A 24,920-nucleotide genomic window follows, 5' to 3' on the forward strand; every position below is an offset into this window, starting at 1 on the left:
TGTAACAGCTTGGGTTCAGTTCCTGTGTATTTTTACTCTGGTGGGACTCCTAGCTAGCAATATTCTTACTTAGAAGATTTCTCTAAGGTTCTAGTTCGTACCTTTAAGAATTAAAAAGTGGTCTCAGGGCTTCTCCCAACTTTTATTTGTTGTTTGTTCTTTCAAATCTGGTTTCCATTTCAGATAGAGTTTCTACATTTTCCTACAGCAAGAAAAATTACAGGGTTCAGTAAAGTTGTGACACTTTAAAATTCTGTTTCTGCAGGATTTTAAATTAGTCTTCTGTCACTGTTGTTAGTAAGGGACACTGTTGTTAATAAGGGACACAAAAATGAGAAAAAATTCAGCATCTTTATGGGCACATGGAGAATTATTCAAGGTAGGCATATAGATCAAAGGTCTTGTCTGGAAGTTTGTTAAAGCTTTTAGAGATGAATGACTGCTCATTGAGGATGGAACAACTTTTTTGTAACTGTATTTGCAGAGCAGAGCCATGGAAGTATCTCCAAGCACAGATGCTGGTTTAGAAGTGCATATCTTGTTTGTTCCACTTTTGACAGTATGTGTATGTCCAGACATGGTCAGTTCTGAAATGGGTAGGCTGTTGGTAACAACACATCAATGCAATAAACTTCACTGGTGGATGCCAGAGTATCAGACTTGCTTTAGGAGCTGCTAAGTAAAATCCTGTGGTCTTTGTTGTACAAGAGGTGACATGATGGACTGGTTTGGCCTTAGAATCTATATTTTTATTTATTTATTTGGGGTAATTTTTATTCTGTCTGTTAGTAAATGGTTGCATTTCATAACGTTGAATTTTGTATTTGAACATATTTTATGACCTGCTTAGAAATGGCTTAATGCTGTTACTTGTTTGATTATTCCCTGGTATATGTTACTTAACTAATCTCAGTGGCATGGGCTTGCTTTTGTTCTCTGTTACATTTACGAAGGGTTTAGCATCTAAGAGTCAAACGTGAAATGGAGCAATGCAGCTATTCATGTGAGTGCTGACTTGTGTTTATATCCTCGGAGATGGAACACACTCGCATAAATGCTAGATTAAAAAAATTAAAGGATTGCAAATCTATCACAATTCATAGATTATAGTAAAATACATGTCTGTGGAAAAGTATCTATTTATATCTTCTATTAGAAGATAAATGGGGCCTATTTGTCTTTTTCCTTTGAAAACCGTCTTGCAAAATCTACAAGATGTATTTAAATATTGTGATATTAACTTCAGGTGATCTGTTAGTATAGCCAGCTGTTTAGTATGGTCCATCTAAATTAGCTTTCTGTGAAATTACAATAAGGTCAAACATTCTCCTTTATTTTTAGCCTCATTTCCTATGGAAACAAGGCTCATGAGATCACACCATGCACTTGTGTACAGGCACACACATCCCTTTATCTCCTCTCTGTAGCTTTTGAACCTATTGGTGATTTCGATCACATTTTTTGGCGCAGCGGAGATCTCAAAATTCAGATACCACAACTTTTGTGAAAATAAGTAGCTGAGTATTGGTGGAAACACCTAAAGGTGCCCTGACAGAGGGAAGGGTTACAGCATGAAAATAATCTTATTAGTTGACTGGGAATCCTGAAGAAGAGGGACTCTAAACAAATGTCCCAACTGTGGGAAAAGCTTCGGTCAAAGCTTTCACCTTTCTAGACACCAAAGTCAATGAACCAGGAGGTGTAAATCTAAGGGTGATGAGGCTTAATTAATTCTGTTGTTCATGGGACTACTTGTTCCTTAGATATAATGGTAGTAGTAGGAGCAGCAGCATAAATGTTTCCATGCAGTATATTTTTGCAGATTTAATTTTTAAGGTAAATATGTAGGAATATTCTTATGACAATCCTAATTTTCAGAGACAATTTTTATTTTCACTGTGAACATTAATTTAATGTTCTTCCTATTAGGACAAACTGAGCAGTTGCTTTCCCCTACTTTTAAAACGAAAGGTACCATGAATGCTTTCCAGCCCTCTCTTGCATGTGGTTCTGGATTGCAGCTAGCAAGAAATGCTGGAGCATTTTGCAGGGAGAATTCATGGCACTACGGTTGTGCTCCAAGGGAGTTAACTGGGAAGAACGAGGTCGGTACAGTACGCTTACTGAATATGGAAATAATAATAATTATTAAGCTAACTAACAAGAAGTGTATTCTTAATAAAATGTGTGGGTTTTTTCAGTGTAATCATATGACTGTATAATACAAAAATTGCTTTGAGAGTGCGTCAAAGATTACACATAGCAGAGACTTGTGTGATTGGTTATGAACAAGCGAAAATAGGGTAAACTTTTGACCCGGCAGCAGCAAATGGAACTGTGTAAAGCACCTACAGATGGCAGGATTTAACATATAGTCGGTCTCTCGCCCTTTCACAGCAATTACGATCATATTACACTAGGCACAGAGGGGAAGGGACTCCGTAACTGTAATACAGTGAGTCTTTGAAAGTTTTGAATATGCAGTTGCGTGTTTCGTTTTTGTAGGACCATCAATTAGCTTAGCAAGAAGAATTCCACTTTTGTTGCTTGTGTTTGACTTGACAAGTTCCTGACCAGCGTGCCAAGTCCATTTGGAACAAAAAAATAATTTGAACGGTCTGAATAATTTTGATAATTCAGACTGCAGCAGATTTATTGCTAACCTTGAAAGACTCAGTGGAAGTTTTATGCTGTTGTGCTGCTGATGTGGGGGCTGAAGGGACGAGGAGAATGTGGCTACAGAAGGAGGTCTAGGAAACAACACTCCCAATCAGCTCCTTACATCCTTGTATAGATGCATGCATCTTCCTGGTTGAGTTTTAAGTTTGCAAAACTTAAACAGCAGAAAGACCAGTTGATAAACTCTGTTTATTTGACAATATTGTGGCATTTAAACAATTCAGTGTCTTTCAGTTTTATTCATACCTGTGAAAAACTTCACAAATTAGAAAAAGTGAGTCTTGCCAGTTAGAGATGAATGATTGCTGTTTTCCTGTGAATTTTGCCCGTTAACAAAATCAGAATCACAGTTGCACTTTTGGCACAGAATGATAGTTCTGAAGTCATCCAAGCATATTTCGTGCAATTGACTGCCTTTCGGGGAACTCATTGAAGCGGGGGGGAGCAATGTTTGTGTGTACACATGCGTGGACTTCTCCCATGTTTGGTTTTATTGATCACACTTTGACGTATCGACATTTGTGAAAAAAGTCTGAATTAGAGAATGCGTGCTTCCTTCTAGTTGTGATCCAGCCCCTATCTCCCTTTCCGTCTCTTCGCTTTGCCTTCTGGCCTGTAATCTGATGCGTGTGCCAGATGTGGGGAGGTGGAGCAGAAGCAATCCAAGCTTTTAGACCATTTCATGGAGGGGGTTATTTTATTATATCTGTGGTTCTCAAAAATTTTCCTTTGGTTTTCCAGAATAACTTCTACAGAGAGTAGAAATTGCAAGCATATGGTAATAAGCTAAATAAGAGACTGAAAAATGCTTTTTGGAGGAAGGGAGAATTTTCAAATACTGATAAAATAAAGAGTGGTTGGTTGGGTTTTTTTTCTTCTTAAATCATGCTGAAGCTTGTACTGTACATAGATTGCTGGGTTTAATTTCATTTCTTTTTGGAGACAAATTGTATTCATTTTAGCCATGCCTGTACCTGCAGCAAAGAGCTGCTGCTGAGAGCTTTAAGGCACTTAAACAGCTCGGTGACTGCTACCACATGAGTTTGATCTGATCACACAAGATTTTGAAACTTTCCTGGCTGTTAAAATACAGTGAAATGAAAACTACTCTTCTTAAATGCCGAACAGCACACACTGTCATAGACCAATTCCTTCTACATTTTTCTGATCCCCCTCATACAAAAAAACCCCCAAAACACACCACCAACCAAACTTTAAGTCATTTAAAAAAACCACCTGTGCATTCCCCTCTTTTACTGATGAGCAGCCTTCAGATATCCAGGTTTGAGCTGCACTTGAAATTTGCCTGGACCTGTTGAAGCCCCAGCTCTTCAGAGGAGGCTCATGAGCCACGGTGCTGCCCTGTGCTCCCTGCTGAGGCTGGGCTGCGGGGTTACAGCCGGCCTCCACCAGAGATAGTAGGTTGGCAGTTACCCAACAGACCTCATTAAAATGTAACTGAGTAATCTTAATCTAAAGGTAGTAGCGTAATTCTTCAGTGTGAGGTGGTTGTTTCTGTTGTGTTAATGACTTCTGTAAATTAGGGCTGTTTGCATGACAGCTCTTCCACCTGAAAATAGGGGCAGTTATTGCCAGCTTTCTGCCTTGTAAGTACCAACTTCATAGGGGTATTCTGGATTTGTTGTACTTGGGAGATGCAAAAAAACAAAACCAACTCGGTAGAGAAAAAACGTTCTTAATATATGGAGTAGAAAGGAAAATGAATTAAAGAGATGGGTTTCATACTTGAGAAAGTGATTTTATCTCATTATGTTCTTTCATGGGTTTTTTTGAAGTAGAAAAAAGTACTGAAATGTTATTACTGAAATGTTATTATTGAAACATTATTGAAATATTATGGGATTATTCCCATGGTTTCACTGATTAAAATAGAAATCTAATTGAAGGATGTGTACTTTTCACAGCTATTTTGTAAATAATAGACTAACTAGTTTTGTGTTCCAGTAAATGAAATAATCTTCAACAATTATAGCTACTTAAGGAATACCCTGTATGCTTCTTTAAAACATAAAACTTGTTAACACAAAACTGAAGGATATAGTAAACCTTTAAACCAGTGACATGTGCTATATAGGGCCTGCATATTCTTCTTTTAATTTTGATCATTATTTCTTGCCACAGTATAACAGAGGGGCTCATACTTCCCAATTGTTGCTGGAAATAAAATAGTTAAAATGACTCTTCTGGTATCGCTCAAAGCTAAGTACGAAGGTTTCCATTATGAGTTGCAAAAAACTTCTTATCTACCCTTTGGTAAGTGGGTGAAACGCCTGTGTGCAATACATGTAAGCTTAGTTTCCTTTCAGTGTTATCTAAATACCTAATTTAGTTTTCCTTTGTATGTGCTCTGAAAGAGTAACTGACAAAAGCTATCATTTCTTAAACTGCATCTTGCATACAGAGAGAAGTAAAGCGTGATGGGCTTTTTCTGCTCCCAGAAGACAACCTTCCAAATCTGGTGGAATCTTTCCTTGTTGTCCCATATCGAAGCAACACTCACCGGTGTCAATACTTAGCTGATCTAACTCAGGTTTGAAATTAGTGTGGCAAGAGAGCACCATCACCACTGTACCAGTAATATTTAGGTTACTACAAGAGAATTGTTGTCACAGGAATACTCTGGATATTGAGATGTTTTAAACTTGTCATTAAACCATTATATAATCATTACAAATAAATTAATACATATATTATAGTTATAGCATAACACATAGTTATTTTTGTACTGCTCACCAAGCTAAGTGCTGGCTGTGTAACTAGAGAATAAAAGTAATAATTTGCTAATACAGATCTAGCTAAAAGAACTGTTTTTCCTGATAAATTTAATTTGCTAGTGGAATAGTAGACAAGGTGCAGATTTAGATAATTTTTTTTTTTACATAAAGCACCAAAATTAAGGTGAAACATTTATTACAAGAAGGTGTTGCACTTGTCTCTCTTCATTTATAAATGAGATGGGAACTCAGAATATCCCCGCTCCCGAGGTGTTTGATCTTCTGAGAGAGATTTTCTCTTCAAACAGCTCCCCTCACAAGCTGTGGAGATCACTGGCTTTGCACAACATACATGACATAACAAATACCTTGAAAATGAAAAAAAAAATACAATAACTCTACACGTTTGTTTTCCATAGATATGAGAATTAGATTGATACCAGTCTTTAGCAGAAGAGAGGGAGACAGGAACGTGATTTTGTGCCCCACATTGGCTCAGGGGATGGTTTTGACCTCCTGATGGTCAATCTCGAGGCGCAGCGGGAGCACTGGTAGGGTGCAGATTAGCAAAAGCTGATTGGCACCAAGCACCAGCCCTTCCCATATTTGTAGACGTGACCACTTACAGCTAATAAGCCTATAATAATTTCTGCTTAAGCACAGGTGGTGAAAGTAGTAGCAAAAAAAAGGTAAGGAGCTTAAATACAAAGAAGGTATGGAGCGAACTGTGGTGAAACGTGCTGTGTGTGGTAATCATAATTATCCGTCTCCTTTCACATGGGGGCTTGTGTTCATCCCGGTCCTCGATGCTGATATTCCTGTTTACACATCAGTTGTAGGGGAGTCAGAGACTGAACTCCACCAAGAAGCATTACTTATCTCTCCATTACAATAAAATATTTTTGCAGTCGGGCATAAATGTCAAGACTTTTGACGGCTTCTTGTAAATTCTGCACAGGAATTTTTTGATGACATATGCACATTTCGTTTTACTGTCTGGAGGACTCCATTTGCACAGAGGAATATATTTCATTTGGTCTTCCGAATGAGTTTATATTTTGAAAGCTTAAAAAATTCTTTTCTTTAAACCAGATTGCTTTGCTGTGGATGACTTGATTGGAAAATACCACATGCCTCCCTGCCTACATTTGTTACCTAAATGGAGTAAATTCAACTTGCAGAGGCTTGGGTAGAAGAGGGATTTAAAATGATTCCCCTTTAATTAATCCCAGGAAAATTCTGGCAAATCTGTCTTTTCTTAGTGCACGCTGCATGTCTTTTAACTCCATTTCATTCTGATTGTATAGACAAAAATCAGGTTGGTTTTTTTTTTCACAATGATACTTTGGTTTGTCAATAGCCAGGTTTTGGGTTTACCTCATTTTAGCATGTGCAGAATAAGGAGTGTGTGTGGTTTGTGACTTTTTTTTTTTTTGTCTTTTTAAAAGCTTGTTTTCTCTAAAGGAAACATTCCAATGGTGGCATTAGTTAAATCTAGCTTTGAAGTGCTGACCTTTTGTGAAATAGTGTTTCACTACCAATTGTTATAAGCCAGTGGTGATAACAGCGGTGGTATTTTTTTCCCCTGTAAAATATAAATCTTTGATTTGTTTAAACATCATGTTATTTGAAGAGAGTGGCAGGCAGTAGTATGTTCTTTCTTTGGAGAAAAAGAAAAAGAAACAAACACAAACAAAACAAAGAAACAACCCAAGGCTTATTTCTTTGTTATCTTTCTTGGCTACCACATAAGGACCTTGGGTCCTACTACTGCTGTACTTCAGAGGGCAACTGAACAGATAATTTATGCATGTTGTGTGCTTCTAAGTCCTCAGCAGTCTAAGACAACGTAAGGACTCCATCCTGAAAAGTAAAGAACATTCTGATCTTACTCCAAGAAAGCATTTACACATAATCTTTACAGTTAAGGACATGAATGGAGCCTTGAATTTAAGGTTAGATAAGACAGTTCAGAGAATTGCTAGATTAAGTATTTAATCCAAAGCATTATTGCTTTGGAGTTAGCTAACAAACTGTCTTCCTGCAGTGGTACATTCTCATAACTATTCTCATGTTTATGATTCAGTTTGGGGTTGTAATGAAACAGTTTTTTATACAAAGATTTTTGCTTGTTTATTTTTTATTTACAGTATTTTTCAGAAGTTAAAGTGAAATATTAACCCCTGGGAAAACACCACTTTTTAGTGTTCTGAGATAAAAGAGTATTTTAGATGTCCTAGAATTTTAAATGTGCTTCAGTTCTGGTTTACATAACTTAAGTCCTAGTAGTGTACCTTCTTTTGGTAATGTTGTTGTAAGTAGAATCGGTATTTCTAAAATAAATTATTTTCTGGTTGGACTGCTCACAAGGTGTCATAAAATCAATATCAGAAAATAATCTGCTGAAGTACCTCTCTGTACAATTTATATAATAGTATACTGCAATTTTTCAAGTTCAGTCTGGTCTCTGATATGGTCTCCAAGAAATTCTCGGTGTGGAAGAGGACAACTCTGTTCAGCAGATCCTGACAGCTCTGCCTGTGGAGTCAGTGCCCTTTCCAGAGTGTTTGCACAAGATGATTCTGGGGCAGTTCTGTACGGTCCTGGTACCACATTCCTACAGTTAGTAATTTTTTTCTCCTTTTCTGCATGAATATGTTTAGACTTCTGTATTTCTAAAAGGGCTAACACCCATCATGCTTTCTCATGAGTATTGTTGAAGTTCAAGGCGGTATTTAACTGTTTTCCTACTGTCATTGTAGGTTGCAACCTGAGTAAAAAGGCAGCATGCCTGATATTACCCACTTAAATACACCTGGCTTACTGAATGACCTTGAATAGGTCATTTTATGTCTCTGTTCATCCTGAGATCTATAAACTGCAGATAATAAAACATATATCCACCTTTGCAAAAGCTCTTTGAAATCCATGAGTAAAAGGTATCCCATAAGGTCAAAATATGAATTATTTATTGCTACATGACATGCACAGCATGCAGACTGTAGGGTTATAGAAATCCGGTCTGTTCCTTTTTCCCCTGAGAACAGAAGTCATATCTTCAGAGCTCTACTTAGAAAAGAAGTGTTGGTCGTATGAAATCTAATATAATCTTTATGAGTATGTGATAATATTGAAACTTTGGTATCTCCAAGGAATTGGTTTGAAGTGTTAATACCCAGCTTCCCCTGTCAAGTGCAAATGCAGTTTTCAAAATAATAAACATTTTAAAAATAAGGAATGAATGTGAGAAGATTAGAAAGAGTAGTCTGAAGCGGGGGGAAGACTGGGTTTCGAAGTAAGGGAATCAGAATTTCATGGCATCAAAATTGTCAGTTACTACAGGGTAACAGATCACTTGATTTCCAGGTGGTTACTAATACTCATAAGCATTATCCGTTTCCTAATATTTGAAATGACAGCAGTATGCTGTGAAAGAAACTGATTTTTCTTTTAGTATGTTTCCTAGAGTTTGTTGTAGGCCTTAATTGTCAATCAAAGTATAGAAGGGGAAAAAAGTTGTGCTTTCTGCTTAGTGTTTGTATTATTTATTTTATTAATTTAGCTATGTGTTATTCAAGATAAGCTATATATATGTGTATATATAGGCAGATATAAAACATACAGAAAGCAAGAATAGGCATGTTGCAAGCTTTACACTTCAATGTGAACATCTTCAACTATACTTGGAAGTCAGTAGACAACTAGCACAGATTTTGAAGACCTGGTATAGAAGTTCCTGCTGAGATATGTTATTTTAATAACTGGGTTTCTCTGTATCAGTTTTGGCCTCTGAAATACTTCCAGGAATGGTCTTCAGCAGAGCACACTTAAATTATCTAGCATTGAGATCCATGACATTAGCATACACTTAATGTGCTTGGCCTTTAATCCAAGTCCAAATATTAGGTCAGAATTGCATGCAGCTAAATCCAAAAGAGCCTTTAACTATTTGGGATAGGCCCAGACTTTCTAATACTGACAACAGAGGCAAGAGGGTTCTTGCACAGATTTTAAAACTCCCCCAGGGATAACAGACTCCTGGGTAACTTTGGTTCTCTACTGCACTATTGGATGAATGCAGTTTTACAGCTGAAGTCACATCCAGTTGGAAAGACTGGGGAAGTGTTACTGGAAAGAAAATTGTGATTGAGAAGGGAAGCAATGCTATTCACAAGTAAGAGATTTTTGGTAAAATTGTTCAAAGAAAAATTACTTCTACATGTCTTAATACAGCTGGTTTAAGAAGACTGTACTTTTAGGCCATAGTAAATTGTCTGCTTAAAAGGAGCCATCTGCTCAGAAATATTTCCCTTCATGTTGCCTTCCATCTTGGTTCTCTTCCATTACGCTTTAGGCATCATTTTGCTTGTTCTTTGTATTTATTTGATACTTTCATCTAGCCCTCTTTGCAGCTGTAGAGTCTGAGGATTTTACTAGTCTGATTTTTCTTATGTGTCCCCTGCTCTGACTCTGAAAGTGGCTGAGATGTACTGCAGGCTATATATTAATAGAGGTAATTCATCTATATAAATTTACATGTAGCATAGATATTAAGGGAGTGTGATGTATTAAAGAATGCAGGGATCCCTGTGTCATGGAAGCTTCGTAAGTACCTGAAACTTAAATGGGTACTTTATCACTTCCTCTTCTTTCTCCTTATCCTTCTCAGTAATCTCCACTGCAAATACAAATGTTAGTGTCAGTGTTATGTAGGGGTATACCCAACTCAATATTCCCTTTGCTGTTTTTTCCCCTTGTATTATGAAATATTTAAACTCATAAAATAACATTGTCACCGCAGAAGTTTTTTTCAAAACCCTCCTTTAGTAGGGAAGAACAACATTGCAGCCAGGAACTGTAATCTCATATTGCCTAGTTTTCTAAAATCAAGGCATTTTAATTGACCCTGTTACTTAATTCCCAGTGCATCACTCATTACTTCCACTGGGGGCTCTGACCTGTTGCTCCTCTCAGAAAGTGTTGTCACATATACCCCTCCTCAGTGCCAACTAGTATATGCCTATATATAGTATGTAGAGCTAGCATATTTAGAACTGTGTTAAATCCGAAGTCTCCAGACAGTAGGTAATTTAAGAAATTGCATCTCTTTTGGCTAATAGGGACATATATTTGCCATTCTTTATTGGCTTAGTTCCATGGTTTTTAAAATTTCTTTAGATATCTTTGCCTACTGATTTGGAAAGGCTTACATTTCTGGATGGTCATCACTGTATGTTGCATCTGCTCCCATGTAAGATTAAAACAATGGAAAAGTGTTTGGTTTTTTTTTTCAAAGGCCTTTCAAGGAAAAAAAAAAATCCTTCAGCTGCCCCCTGATACTTCAACTTTGTTTGAACAGTAACATCTGCAAACACATGCAATGTCACACAATCTTATCAAGAGAATCAGTCCAGTTTGAGAGCAAAACTCCCTTTAATATTAATTAATGGCCTTAGTTCACTTAAATTATATTGTATCCACCCCTGTTAGGCTGTTGTCTGGGAGAACAAGTGACTGTCCCTGAAGCTTATCTCTGCTGAGCTAAGTAAGCAATTTCCAAAATCTGAGTGGCTATCAGAGTGTCTGTGTAGATGTTCCAAAACAACAGCAACCCAAACCCAGAAGTCCCAACCTTTGAATGTCCAGGACCCTAGATGTCCTTATCAGTTGATACAAATGCATGTCATAGAACAAAACTGCAAGATGGTCTTGAAATGTTGCTCAGCAAGTAAGGCTGGCTGGACTGCCCTTGGACAGTGGTGGTAGCCATACACTTGGTGTTGAAGTGGCCCTGTGGGGCATCCTGCTTCTCAGGTGGAGGCGTAGTTTGGAAACACAGAGCGCATCAGTTCTCTCACAGTTGCTTTGGTTGTCTGTTGGCTTGTGGTTGAATTTCTGACTTTTGAAAGCCATATATGACTTTATGTCCAGATTATTTCACAGATCATCTCTGTCTTCTTTTGCCATACTGCTGTTAAAACTGCCAGCAAAATGTTCTCTGTGAGGCCTTTTTGTCTTGATGTGTTGCATACTCTGCCTATCTTCTGTGTAGTTTTAGGAAAGAAATTGCACAGGAGAAAGGACAGTTAATTTCAGGGACTTGGCTGATATCTTCTCAGAAGGATACTCTTTTCACTCCAGGTAAATGGCTTATACAATGTTATTTATTATTACATTATTAACTTGAAGCTTAGAAAATGTGGATTCTTAAGAACCTGGGAGAGGCAATTTGTAAAAATCTAAATAACTTATAAATCTCATACTAAGGGTGATTCGCTAAGGGTTTTGAGAAATAGTCCTGTGAACTGTGAAGTACTGCAGTTTCAAGATGAGAGAGGCATGACAACCATGTGTTTGAAAGATAAAGATGGGAGCCTTTTTGACAAAAGCAAAGCAATGAAATAGCCATGTATTCTTCCAAACTTGACTTTTCTCCCCATTTAAATGACCTTGTATCATCTTTTGCTTCAGTACAACACACTCAAGTGCAGTCTTTAAGAAAATGAAATGCGCCGTCTATATTGTTGATATTTTTCTTAGATTAGAGTAAGGTAATGCTTTTGAGATTGCTTTTGTGGAAAATTTAAAATGTGTAAGCATGGTAGGGGCCACTAATTTTACATTGAGGGAAGATCTGTCAGCCCTGCTATTTGCAGTTGGTAGCAGTTGTAATGTGTCTGCAATCTATTTTCAAAGATTGCATCTGACTTTAAATTTTGATGTACAATATAACATCAATATGTGTGTGTGTAGGAGTTCTCAGGATAGGACAGGATCTGCTATATGTTCTAAATATTTCAGATTAAAATGATTGAGCTGTATGCTGTTTCTTAGCCTTTCCCTTCAGTCATACATATGCACTTACTTTGCAGTCCATTTTAGGGAAAACCTAGAACAAACTGAAGTTGAAAAATAGATTTCTGTTTTGGAATTCAGTGTGTTGAACTTTTCTCTTAAGAGTTAGCAATAGACCCAAGTCCTGACATGTTTCCTCTCTTATCATAGACTTAAATATTCAACCCTAACCACACTGAGGTTTGAGATTGTGCAGCATTTCTGTTCAGAATTAGGTCTCTGTTAGAATGTTACATCTCATTTCCACTGCAAATAATTTCCTGCTTACCTAAATTTTGCTGTTACTTTATTTAGATGAATTGTCTTCCGTGTTTTAGAGCTCCCATTTGTTATTACTGACACTAGTAGCAAACCTGTACTTTTGTCGGATGAGAAGTGAAAAATTCTGGTTTCTCTTGAACACATAACTGTCATTGTTTTACATATTCCTTATTACCCTACATTCAGTGATTGCCATTGTTTTAGCACAAGTTTGTTTTTTTCTCTTTTACCCTCACCAGGTAAAATTTGAAGTTCTTGAATTTTCACAATACTTCAGTTAAATCTCAATTTTGTCACATCAACCACATTATAAAAAGGAGCACACACCAATTGTACTAAACTTGATTTTTATTTCATATCAGAGTATTTCATTATTTGATTGTAAATCAAATTAATTCCAGCTGCTACTACTTTTCACTTTTGTTTTACGTGGTAGGCTGCAGTCCCTGGATCTTGGTTTTCTCATCTAATAGTGTTATCTCTGACAGCCCTTGTAGTTTTCAGGAGTATTTATGCTTGGGCTCAGTTAAACAGGGTTTTTTTCATGATTCTGTCTGATACTGATAGAAGAATCACCAGAACACTTTAAAACTCTTAATGAAAAGCTAACTTTCTTTAGTTTCTCTTCTGTACATCGTATCATCCACTGATATTCTGAATGTTTAATAATACCAAAATTTGGGGCATGACCCTTCTTTACTGTGCACTAAATTCCTAATGGTTAAGGCAGGAGGTTAGACCTTAGTGTTTACAGTTCATCACTGTTTACCATTCAGCATTTACACTGACTTAGTGCTGTTTGACACGTTTGTAAGATTTGGCTAGAGTGGATGATGCAACACTAAATTACCTTATTATTTATTCTCAAATTTGTAAAGAGCAACTGTCTGTGTGTTCCAGTTTCTCCCATGTGAAGCTCATTGTAATTGATAGTGTCTCCCTTCTTCAGTGAGGTCCCTTGGAGGGAACTGAAAGCCCAGAATTTCAGGGTCTGCAACATACAGTCTCTGTGTGTTTCCTCCTCGCTGCTCACGGGAAGTGGCTTTTCAAATGTACAGCAATGTCTGCAAGCCACTAGCAGTTAGAAGACGGCTACTGAACATAGATGAGACATGAGACTTTTATGACAATGCAAAATGTTAACTTTCTCTTCAGAGACTGGTCTAGGTACAGAGACCCACGTATTCATCACCAGGTATGGTAGAGTAATTTGCTGTATGCTGAACTAAAGGTAGAGGTCCCACTTGCATTAAATAGAACAGCAACTTTCTGTTTCAAGGAAAACCACAGACAATATATCAGATCTTGCTGAGTTCATACAACGTTGCTGTTATGGCCAGATGGAGCATTACACTGAGCTGCCCTGCCTGGTTATCAGAGACCATGAAATTTCACCAAATTATTTCTTCCTCAGTCCTCTACCTTGATTGAGTCATGTCATGTCAATTAGAAATATATTTATTCCTAGCTGAAACTACATGAAAAAAACCCTACCCTATCCTTTGATGAATTAGTATGGTTTTGTTCTGCTATTAATAATAAATATTTTCTAGTCTGACTTTTGTCTAATTTAAACTTTTGTCTAATTTAAATCTCAGCCATGGAATCTTGCCAGCTGTTGGTCCGCAGATTTCAGGAACCTTTTATTGTCAGAAGTCTTTTCCTATATAAGTATTTCTGTTCTGGGATGAGGTGAAATAATGAGTTTGAACTGATTTTAAAAATATATTCACTGAAAGGCCCATTCTGTAGAGCTAGAAGTAATTTCTTTAAAAACAAAAATCCTGGACTCTTCATAATTTAGCTACATTCCGTTAAAAATGGGTGGTAGCACTAAATGTTCTTATATTCATGTAACATACCGTGTTAATACAAATTTCTTCCTATGCTATGTAGTATTTCCCTTCTCATTCTGGTTTGCTCAACTTCCTGTGCTGGGTTCCTCTCATGTGCCGTCAGTGCAGATGGAACCAACCCACTGTCTTGAACTTGTCTCTCTGTGGGTTGAGGCCCATCACTACCAGAGAGCACCTTGCTGTGTTTAACCCATGGAGAGCACCAGCAAGCACCCTGAGCAGGGGATCTGACCCTTTCGTAGTTTGCAAGATGAGAAAGAGCTGAGCCATGAGCTGACTATTTCCATATCACACTGAAAGAAGCCCTTTTTCTTCTGTTGTATGCCTTCTTAATTAAAGGTAAGAGTGAAGCAGTAGAAATTAAAAAAAAAAAAAAAAAAGAAAAAAAAGAAATCCCAACCAATCATTACTCAAAAATCTCAGTTAACCATAGTCATCAAACTTGTATTAAAAAAAAAAAAGAGCACAATTGTCAATGGACATGCCCATACAGAACTTAATTGCTATATATAGCACACACCGCAGTATTGAATTCTCCAGTTAGATATTGCAGAAACATGCACACAGAATACTCCGAGTGGGTGGCTTCATGCATGCTTACATAGTTATGAGAGCCTTGGTAAGCTGTGTTCAAGAAGCATGAACTTTTTCATACTAGAAAGAGACGTCAACAGTAGTATCTGAGAGGTTGAGAGAGGAGGGTGTCTTTTCATTGCCCTTGCACGGACAGGAGTCACAAGGTGCTTAGCACTGTACATATACGTACTGCTAATACACAGACTGACTGTGAGAAATGCCAAGTGCTCCAAATCCCAGTGGAAGTACATTTGATACGATTCTTGTGTCCCTCAAGAGGAGATGCAGAGGTCAGAAAAACTAGATTTATATACAGTATCCTATTTATTTTTCCTCAGCTGATAAAAGGAAAAATTAAAATCTACTTAGTTTTCAAGTAGTGGTGAATTAGGAGTTCCTGAACTGATAAAATGTTAATATCATTGACATGTAAGTCAACAGGTTTCCAGTTTTGAGGTGAAAACCCTAACATTTTTGTTAGTGTTCAGATAGAGGAATTCAAAAAAATGACCTAATATTTGAAAACTCTATGCTTGCTTCTACATTTACTGAAATGTAACACGTGAAAAATCATTGTACTGTCTTTGTTCCTGACCTGAGCAGTAATATCCTTATGGTGCTTCTTGGCAGTCAGTCCTAGTAGTTTCTGCTTGTTGCTCCTGTGCCGGTGCGGGACTTTGCCCTTCCAGTCTTTCTCATAAGCAATACTTAATGCTGCTTAGTCAGCTTTCTTAAAGTCAGTGGCCTCTTTCCTTGAATAAAGCCTAGCAAGTCAGCTTTGTAATCTTTCAAACACATTTTGGTGTGTCTGTTTGGCAGTGTAAACAAGGGCTGTCACTATAGCTGGCAATTACGGTACCACTTTGGGTACTCCAAACTGAGAGGATTGAAGGGATTATGAAGATGGAATTGGATACCCCTGAATATGGTATGGAAGGTGAGAGAAAGGACTGAAAAATCATGTTTTGGGACTAAAAAGATTGAAAAGATGTTTTGGGATTGCTTTACCAGTCCTTGCCTCAGGTTGCAGGTATGTTAGAAGAAGGGCAAACAACGCCAGATTGTGTCATGGTATGTCCTCGTCTCTGCCCAATTCACTCTTTCTTAAGAGAAAATAACGGAAGAAAAAGAAAACACAAACTCAAGACAACTGTGAAACGCACGCAATGAAAGCAGTTTTCTGTTTATCAATTTCAATTATTTGATCATGTTAAAACATAAATTGTAAATGTTTTAGTGAAGGTACAACTTCCCAGTGTCTACTGCAAAGCCACCTGTGTGGCTGGGCAAACAAAATGAGGTATTATTGAAATATATTTCTTAGAGAAAACTTAGATGAACATCTTCTGCTGTGTAAGATGTTTGTCTTATCCTAAAATGAAAAAAAGCTGTAGTGCCAGAATTAGTCTTAAAGGTCACCTGCTCATCCCCAAATTATGTATATGATTCCTGTGCCAACCCTGTTTAAAAGGAAGCAAGAATTCTGTCATTTCCACTGGAAGCATGTATTTGCTGCCTGATAAAACCAAAGACCCTTTCTTCCTTTGCTGTGCATGTTTCCTTATTTATAATCAGACTGGTGTTTTCTAACAGGAATATTTTTTCACTCGTTTCTTTGTTCCCTTAGTCTGTGCACTGCAGTGGTATATTCGCTCTTCTCCATTTGCTTTATCTGCACTCTGTTCTTCACAAAGCAATCTTTTTAACAACATTTGTATACTTTCACTCCTTTCAGTCTTCAGTTGATATTTTATTGCTACAATGACCCTTTTCTGTTACCTCCTTTGTATTTACACATAATTCCTTTCCTAACACTGTGATTATTGTGGTTTTGGTCACCATATTGTGTTGTCTTTGAATTTGTCATCTTATCCTTCCTGTAAATATTAGCAGTACAGTTCTAGCTATGGTATCTGACTGGTATGCTCCCATTTTTTTGTTTTCCTTAGATTTGTACTTCACAAGTGAAGTATTTTGTGTGTGTGCATGTTCTTGTGAAAGCTCATTTTCCTTCTGGTGCTTCTCTATTAATATATTTTCTTGAATATCAGAGATGGTCTCTGTAATCTTCACAGTTTTTCCCACATTTGTATCATTTTCCAGTTTAACCAGTATGCTTGATACACCTGCCTTCAGAGGAAGGAATTAATATGGAAGATGCAAGTGACAATTTGCTTTAATAAAAGAAGGTTAAGATTGCAAAGCAGTTCTTGTTCTGTTGGGCTTGAAGTTATATGTAGTTCTGAACAATGTTCATTTTGCTTACCCTATATAGTGTGGCACTTTGAGATGGAAAGACATACTTAGAAAGAACTGGCAAAAAAACCCTAACCTCAATTTAGTGTGTATGTTTATAAGTTTTTCTGCTGAATATAGTGTATTACATAGTCTTCTTATGGAACCAGATTATTTCCTCCTGGTCGGAGGATCTTTCTCACAGATTCTTTCTAAAGCATGGAAAAGAGAAAAGTAGAAAAGAGGATTCATGCCACTGCAGAAGGGCCCCTGTTCGTGTTCTGTTTCCAGCTCCTCTGCCGCAGAGAAGTTGTGCTTTGATCGTAGCCTTGGAGCAGGGATCCCCCAGAGCCTTGGGCAGGGCCACTTTCCTGAGTAAGGCTGTCCCTGCGGAGTGGAGTAAACAGAAAAGGTGACAGGGCAACATTGGCAAAGGTGGTGTGTACGGGATAGCCACTATTTCCTCACAATTTCCACCTTATTTTCCTGTAAGTACAACCACAGTCTCTAACATTACCCTTTTCAGTTTCTGGAGAAACGGTAAGTTTATGACCAATGTTGTCTTTAAGTAGAATGATCTAGTGTAATGGGAAAAGATGGAAGTAGTATGAGAAAAGGAGATAATTCTGTTTCCTAATCAGATTGGAAAAGAATAGGTACAAAGCTGCAAAAGTTGTTTTGCAGGCTTGAAAATTACTTTAAGATGCTTCATCCACTGCTTTCTTAAACAGTTTGCCAACCCCAACACTGAAATGTCAGGTGAAAGGGTGTGCTGGTCTGTGCCCTCCTGCACTGCCCAGCGCTGTCAGAGGTGGACAGACCCAGGGAGAATAAATTGGATGTCATTATGCTGTGTGCCAACAGGGAAATGGTGTGCTAGTGCGGAAGAGGATAGATTTGTTCTGCTTTCAGTCTGTGAAATACTTCAGTGAAAGCAGGACAGAGCGGTGTGTTTGCATGTATACATTGCCTTTTACAAGCAGGAAACCTTCTGAACAGTGAGGTGCAAAACTGTCCGGGGCTTGGCGCTCAGGAGGGATGGGAACTCTGAAGCTGAAGCTTAGGTAGGTTTCCCCACTGGGCAGTGTATTTAAAAAATATTTAAGATGGTTGTCAGGGTACTGAGTTAAAGAAAGATAAATGATGTTACTTTAAAAAAAAAAAAAAAAGAGAGAAAGAAAAAAGAAAAGAGAAAGGGAAGCACACTGGAGGTTGTAGTGCGAATCATTTGTTATTTGTGCTTTTTTGTATTCGCAGCAGAGTTGGGTGCTGGGAGAAGTTGAACCGTAGGATGTTGCTGAGAGAGGAGTATTTATTGCAGCAGAACTGAAATTACAGGCAAAAATTAAAGGACTCTAGGGGAAAAAGAGTAATTCTGGCATGCCAGATATTCAGTATTAAGCATGCTTAATATTCAGTTTAGTCTCATATGACATGTTTATGACTAGTGTGTGTGCCCCAATGAAGGCACTGCCTAAAAATGTATTTGTTAATTAGTTTTGGTGCAAGAAGTAGAGAGAGTGCACGTACTTCTCCACCAACAGCACAATTTGCTTTTCGATAGAGGAAGATGCAAAATTATTTCAAGTGTGCCGGGTTTGGGTTTCTCCTGGAGTCGTATGCTTAAAATCAGCAGAAGGGAGGGAGGGGAGTTACTCTTGTCTATTATCATCAAGCTCTGCTAATGTAACCCGGGCGCCACGTGACTGCAGAAAAGGCTATTATCTCAATGAAAAGGAAACTGCTTTTTAGAGCAGCAACAGAACAGAAGCAGGAGGAATTTTCGAGTACTCCACCATGCTGGATTGTCAAAGGGGGATCTCTCTGATCAGCAGTTAGGGAAGGATTAGCGTGGCCAGTTTGTCAGCTGTCATTAGAAGCAGATGACAGAGATGATAAGCTGCTGTGTGCGCACGTCCTCACTCAGCATGTGCTTTGGTTTACATCAAGACATAACGCTGGTTTGGGATAACGGAGACCTGATATTTTTAAGGCTCTAAATTTACTGTAATTGTCTCCTTTTCTATTGTATTATTTTTCCTTTTTTTTTTTTTTTTTTCTTTTTTTTTCTCCTGTTTTTAATAAAAAGCCAGTGTGATGGATGGGGAATTTATCTACATCTTGATCTGAAGACGCAGAAAAACTAGTGAGATCTGCCTTCAACTGCAAAGGCTGGAAGACGACAAGGTGTGTTTCTGAAGTGCTGTGACTTCATTGTTAGTGCTGTCCTTTTGCACGTATGTGTGCTCCCGTGTGTGCATCATAGGTGTCTGGATGGGGGTGGGCAGGGGGTGCGTGTTGGTTTGGGCAAGTGGGAGGAAGAGCTAATTTCTTTTTAAGCCAGAGACTATAAAGATGTTTCTACAAAGGAACAATCTAAATTTGATTCTTTAGTTTCTGTAGTTTTCCCCCTTTTTAATGGCTACAGGTGTACTTGTGGTTGCCTGTGACAGCTTTATGGGTTTATGAGGCTAAATATATCTTAGTCAGTGCACAGGAAATATTTTTGTAAGCAAGTTTTCTGGCAACCAGAATAATACACAAACCCATCTATATTTTCCCACTGTCAAGAGGAGGTGGAGCCCAAGAATGTCTTTTTCATTGCAGTAATTACTATTCAATATTCAGTAATTTCTATGCACATGAAAAAGTACAGAGTAAGTCAGACTGAGACATTTTTGCAATAAAGCTTTGTCTTTCTGACCAAGAGCTTAAGTAGACAAAACACACTGAAACGTTTGTAGTTATATAACTTTCTCTGTTCTCTAATCTTAATAGTTTTCTTTATAAGTACACGATCCTGTAAACAGAATGACATTCAGTTAATCTTCAGACCTCGTATTTATCTCATGGTTATGCATGCTGATGTCATTAAATATCTTGGCAGTATTTACCTTTCTTTTAACCTTGGGAGGGCAACATTTAATATTGCAGATTAATTAAATAATAATAAAGCCCCTGAAAAAAAGGTTATAGATAGTTACTTGTAGTAAGTGAAGATACTATGCTGTTTCCCCTGCTCGGGAAGTTATTGCAGGCTTGTTGGCTTTATTTTCCTGTTGTACACTGCATTAAGCCTGGCATTGCTCTTTACCTCACAGCAATAACACTAATCCGAGACCACAAAAAAAAAGATGAAGTGTTTGAATTTGCGTAGGGGTGCTGATTGTCACTTCTCTAGAATTTTGCCTCCAAAGTTAAGGGCTGGATTGTGAAGATGCATGTCATTGCTGCAGTACACTGGCAGTTTGCTAAAGTGTGTTTTCCCGGATTCATACTGAAATAGTGGTGGTGGCTATCATGCTTAGAATCCGTTTAATAATTAACTAAATACATACAGGAAATGCCTTAGTTTATTTTATTTAGGACTTTGAAAAACTCATGCTACTTTGAGATAGGAGGGGGGAAGGAAAATATTATTGTTTTTCAAATTAATGTAGTGTGTGTTTGAAGAGACTTTATTTCATACTGTGAGGGCAGAGCCAGAAACGTAAACAACTTTGCGCTATTTATTTGCTTGTTCTCTTTTGTCTCAGTTTGATTATTTTAATTGCAGTATACCTACATTTTGATACAGAGGCTTGGGGCCGGCATTGCTGTTGAGTGGAGGCTTGAGAACCCGTCACGTTTGCGGCACCAAATGTCAAAGCCACAAGAACAATGAAACTTCCTCTCTGCTTCTTGTGTTTTCTTCCTTTATTTCATTACGGAAGATCTAACAAGATAGTGGGGGCCAAGTAGTGCTTGCTGAAACGTTGGCACCTATGTTTTGTAGAAAAATAGATTTTTTTTCTGCTTTACAGTCATTTTGATTTGCCTGATGTCTTTTAGGATGTATTAAGGGGGGAAATTTGAACATCACCCTTTTGGTATAGACTGTGCTCCTCAGGTGGCTCCGTGTTCTCACAAAACTCAAGGTGGCATATTTTCTTTCATAAGCAATTTCTTACAGAAGTATGGTATGCTGCATATAGAAAACTTCAAGGACTGTCTTTGACCAGAGTAATTTTGTTTGTCCACTCTTCAAAATCCTGTATGCTACTGTAGTCAACAAGGTTACACTGGTAATGTTCAAAAGGTGTTGCTCTCCTTTTTTTTTCTTTTTCTTTTTTTTTTTTTTTATTTTTTGTTGTCATCTCTGTAAGGTAAACTTCTTGTGCAAGGAGGGAGGGAAGACATGACTGCATTGCAAAATATACCATGTTCTAAGAAAAAAACCCTTCTTGGAAAGTCTGAGCTAGAGTACTACTTTGAAATATTTCATTTCACTCCAGAGTTCTTAGCACAGTATTTAATAACAAATGTCATTAGGAAATCAACTGGCTAGTTAGATTTTGCAGTGCCATTTTATTTATTTACTTAGACTGGTAATGGGGAAAAAATTGAGGAGAGGTGTGAAAACAACCTTGATTCTCAGAAACTACTTCATTAATAAATGGAATAAATTTGTTAGCACACTCTTATAGAATAGCTCCATAATTGTAGTAACAAAGCTGAGTTAAGGACTGAGGGGTGGGTCTACAAGACAAGCTGTCTGAGCTGAGTAAAGGAGAAGATTGTTTGTAAGTTGATAATCACTGTACCTGCGAGGAAATCCCAATGGAGTCATCCTACTGCCTGCATTCCTCCTTAGGTTTTCTTACTTGCTTACCTCCAGCTGTGGCAGGACTAGAAGGATGCCTGAATTGGACTAAAAGTAATTTTAGCTTTAGTCTCTGAAGGTGAGGAGTAAGATTTGAAAGTCTTGTCTTTCAGAAGTGGGCTACTCTCAATACAGGGGCTGACCTTGTGGGTAGTTTCCCTGATAGCTGGAGCTGTACAGTGAAGGACTGGGAAGGGCTGGCTGGGATGTGAGGATACAGAGCGTAAGAAAGATCTCAGGAATTTGATGAAAATCCTACATGAAGAATCAAACCAAAAGTTTATGATAAATGCACTTAATTTGCAGTGCGTGTTGTACCTGAATCTCCTCTTCGCTGTTCCCATTTAATTTTCTCCTATGCATCCTGTCCCCAAATAAACTCCATCAGGATACTGTAGAGCTCTGATTTTCCATTCCTGATAGCGTAGGCTATTGTTGTGATTGAGCAACCATCTAACACAAGGTTCTCATGAAGAAACTTATGTTAGAGCTGCATGGTAATAAAGATATTTTTGTTACTTTTCATGAAGTTTTTCCAGGTGTTCGTTCAGTCCAACTAGTTTTAAATGTGTGTTATTTTTTACTTTGGGGCAATGTATTTCAGGCTTCTAGTCAACTCCTCTTATGAATGTAGTGGGTGTTTCTTCCCCTCTTTAGTAATTACATTTCATTATATTCCAAAATTAAAAATACCTGGAATATATGCTAATTCTTTCTTAGCATTTGTGATTCTTCTTTACCATAAATGGTTTCATTATTAACAGAAATTAATTTCAGTTTATTTTTACAAAGAGAATAAAGTGGCTGATAATGAACATACAGCTTTAATAGTAGAGTTACCTTGTTTTCCTTGGGCTGCAGGATACAAACATAGTGTATCAGGCCGATGGAGTGATTTGTGTCCTACAAAAGAGAGAAATAAGTTTGACATCTTTCTCTAGTAGACTAGGAGGAAAATCCAAACTTCAGTGAAGTCAGTGATAAAATTCTGATTTATTTCAATTAAGTCATAACATCCCCTTAGAACTCTTTCATTTTTTCCAGAATGTCATTTCTGCTGTTAAGGGAGCTGTGGTAACGCTTGTAAAGGGTGTTGCCTGTAAGTGTGGTGAAGGCCAAAGGTATATGTGGATTTAAGAAGGAATTGGGCACAAATGAAGATATGTTCAGAGGGAGGAGGAGGGACAGCAACACCACAGCTAAGCTTGAACCACTGATTGTCAGAGACAGAGAGAGGAGTTATCAGGAGAAAGATCAGTCTGCAGCTGCCTTTTACTTTTTCCCAAGGCATCTGCTATTAGCTTCCATGACAGACTAGACACTAACTAGATGTCTCTTTCATTTGACTTATACAGCCATTCCTATGTATGTTTTATTTGGTCATAGTCTGTATTCATATGTATGTGTTTACACACATATATATATATATATATATATACACACACACACCCACTTGTGGGTGAAGAGCTTGTGTCCACAAGGTTTTATTCCTTGGCAGTTGACTAACTAAAGCAACAAGATTTTTGAGTTGTCTTTTCCTTTTAAATGCTTTCAAATGATGATTAAATTTTTATCTTCTTTTGTTATTGCTGGTTGCAGTATTTTACTAAAGCAAATAGAATGAAGACCAACATGAAATTTGAAGTCATTAGTAACTGTTATTCATATTCACAGATCAGTTTTTAAACTCATGGCTGTATTAAGAATGTATTCAATTAGAGTGTACAGGCTACTATGGGCATTTAATTTTTATCGAGTTAATTGTACTTTGCCAAGACACTTGTGTGTGGTTCTGATCTAATTTATTCTATTACTTTTAATTTTTGTGCTTAGTAACAATGTACATAGTACTTTCAATGCCTTTGCCAAGAGTTTTAAGATACATCTAACAGACATTTGTATTAAGTACAAAACTGTAATTCTGCATGTTGAGAGATGATACAAGTATCTTTTATACACATAGCAGTATTCTCTCAAAAAGCATGTATTAAATTGGTTGTTCTTCAAACCTTAATAAGAAAAGAGTAATAAAATTTATTCTACTTCCTAACTCTTACACTGCTGCTCCAGTATAAATGGGTGATACTGGCATGGGTACCAGTATCAGCAGGAAGCACCTGCTATGGGGAACTACCTGCTCATGCATATATGGGATAGGAATGGGGGCCAACCCTATCTGGTCTCTTCCATAACATCTGGAACCGCGTCCTTGTCACCAGGGCACCCTCTGGGACCAGGGCTGAGGCAAGTCATCTTAGGGTGAGGAGGATGCTTGCTTCTCCAGGGAAGATGCTCTATATGAATTTCACGAGGCAGAGAGGATGGGTAAACCAGGGACCATACCGAAGCGGATGACTTGGGTATACAGTTTCAGGAAGTGGAGCAGGGTTCTGAACCTTGTGTGGGCACCAGCCACATCCCTGACTGACAGAGGACATCAACATGAAGTCAAATTCACCTCGTAGCCAGCTGTTAACATTTCTATGACCATGGCTATTTGTTGGAGCTGAGTACTAGCATTTATTTAACGTGAATATATTTATGTTTGACTTCGGTCTGTTGTTAACTTGCAACCTTCTGGAACAAAGAAGCTTGAATTCTTGACTCTTAAATTGAAATTGTATTGTTACACACTCTTAAACTAAATGCATGCTTATGAGAGCATCTCAGTATTTTAGAAGGAAGTGTGGAATATATAACTGTATGTTGTAGGTGTGGGTGTAGTAAGTTATTTGTTCACCATAACAATGTCAAAATCTGTAGAAATGCTTTAGATAATGTTTAGGTACACTTCCTGCAAATCAGAGTTTTAATTCAGTGCTTGGCATTCGAAAGAATGGCCTGAAGTTTCAGCATGCTTCCAAGTAATAGGTGGTTGGGTAGAAGAGAAAAATAAAACCTCTTAGGTATGTGAAAATCAAAAACATGAATTCAATTTTTGATTAGGCACCAGAGAAGACACACAGAGCTGGGCTTTCTGAACTGTAGCAAAAATTTCAGTAAGATCATGTGGTTTCAGTAACAGTATCTATTCCAGGACTGAAGGAACATTATTTCGATGACCAGATTAGAGCTATGAAA

General features: G+C 37.7%; 1 protein-coding gene across 6 annotated transcripts in view; it reads left to right on the top strand.

Annotated features, from left to right (window-relative positions):
• The window catches only part of NCOA2 (nuclear receptor coactivator 2), a 198,042-nt gene that overhangs the window by 82,520 nt on the left and 90,602 nt on the right, over positions 1–24,920 (top strand). The window contains exon 4 of one of the 6 annotated variants that reach the window (XM_074817590.1): positions 19,287–19,384. The exons of the other annotated variants lie outside the window; for them this stretch is intronic. The gene's annotated coding sequence lies outside the window, so the exon portion shown is untranslated. The remainder of the gene's footprint in view (positions 1–19,286; positions 19,385–24,920) is intronic. 6 annotated transcript variants of the gene reach the window in all.

The sequence above is a fragment of the Strix aluco genome, chromosome 1, assembly GCF_031877795.1.
Source record: "Strix aluco isolate bStrAlu1 chromosome 1, bStrAlu1.hap1, whole genome shotgun sequence".
NCBI classification, from domain to species: domain Eukaryota; kingdom Metazoa; phylum Chordata; class Aves; order Strigiformes; family Strigidae; genus Strix; species Strix aluco.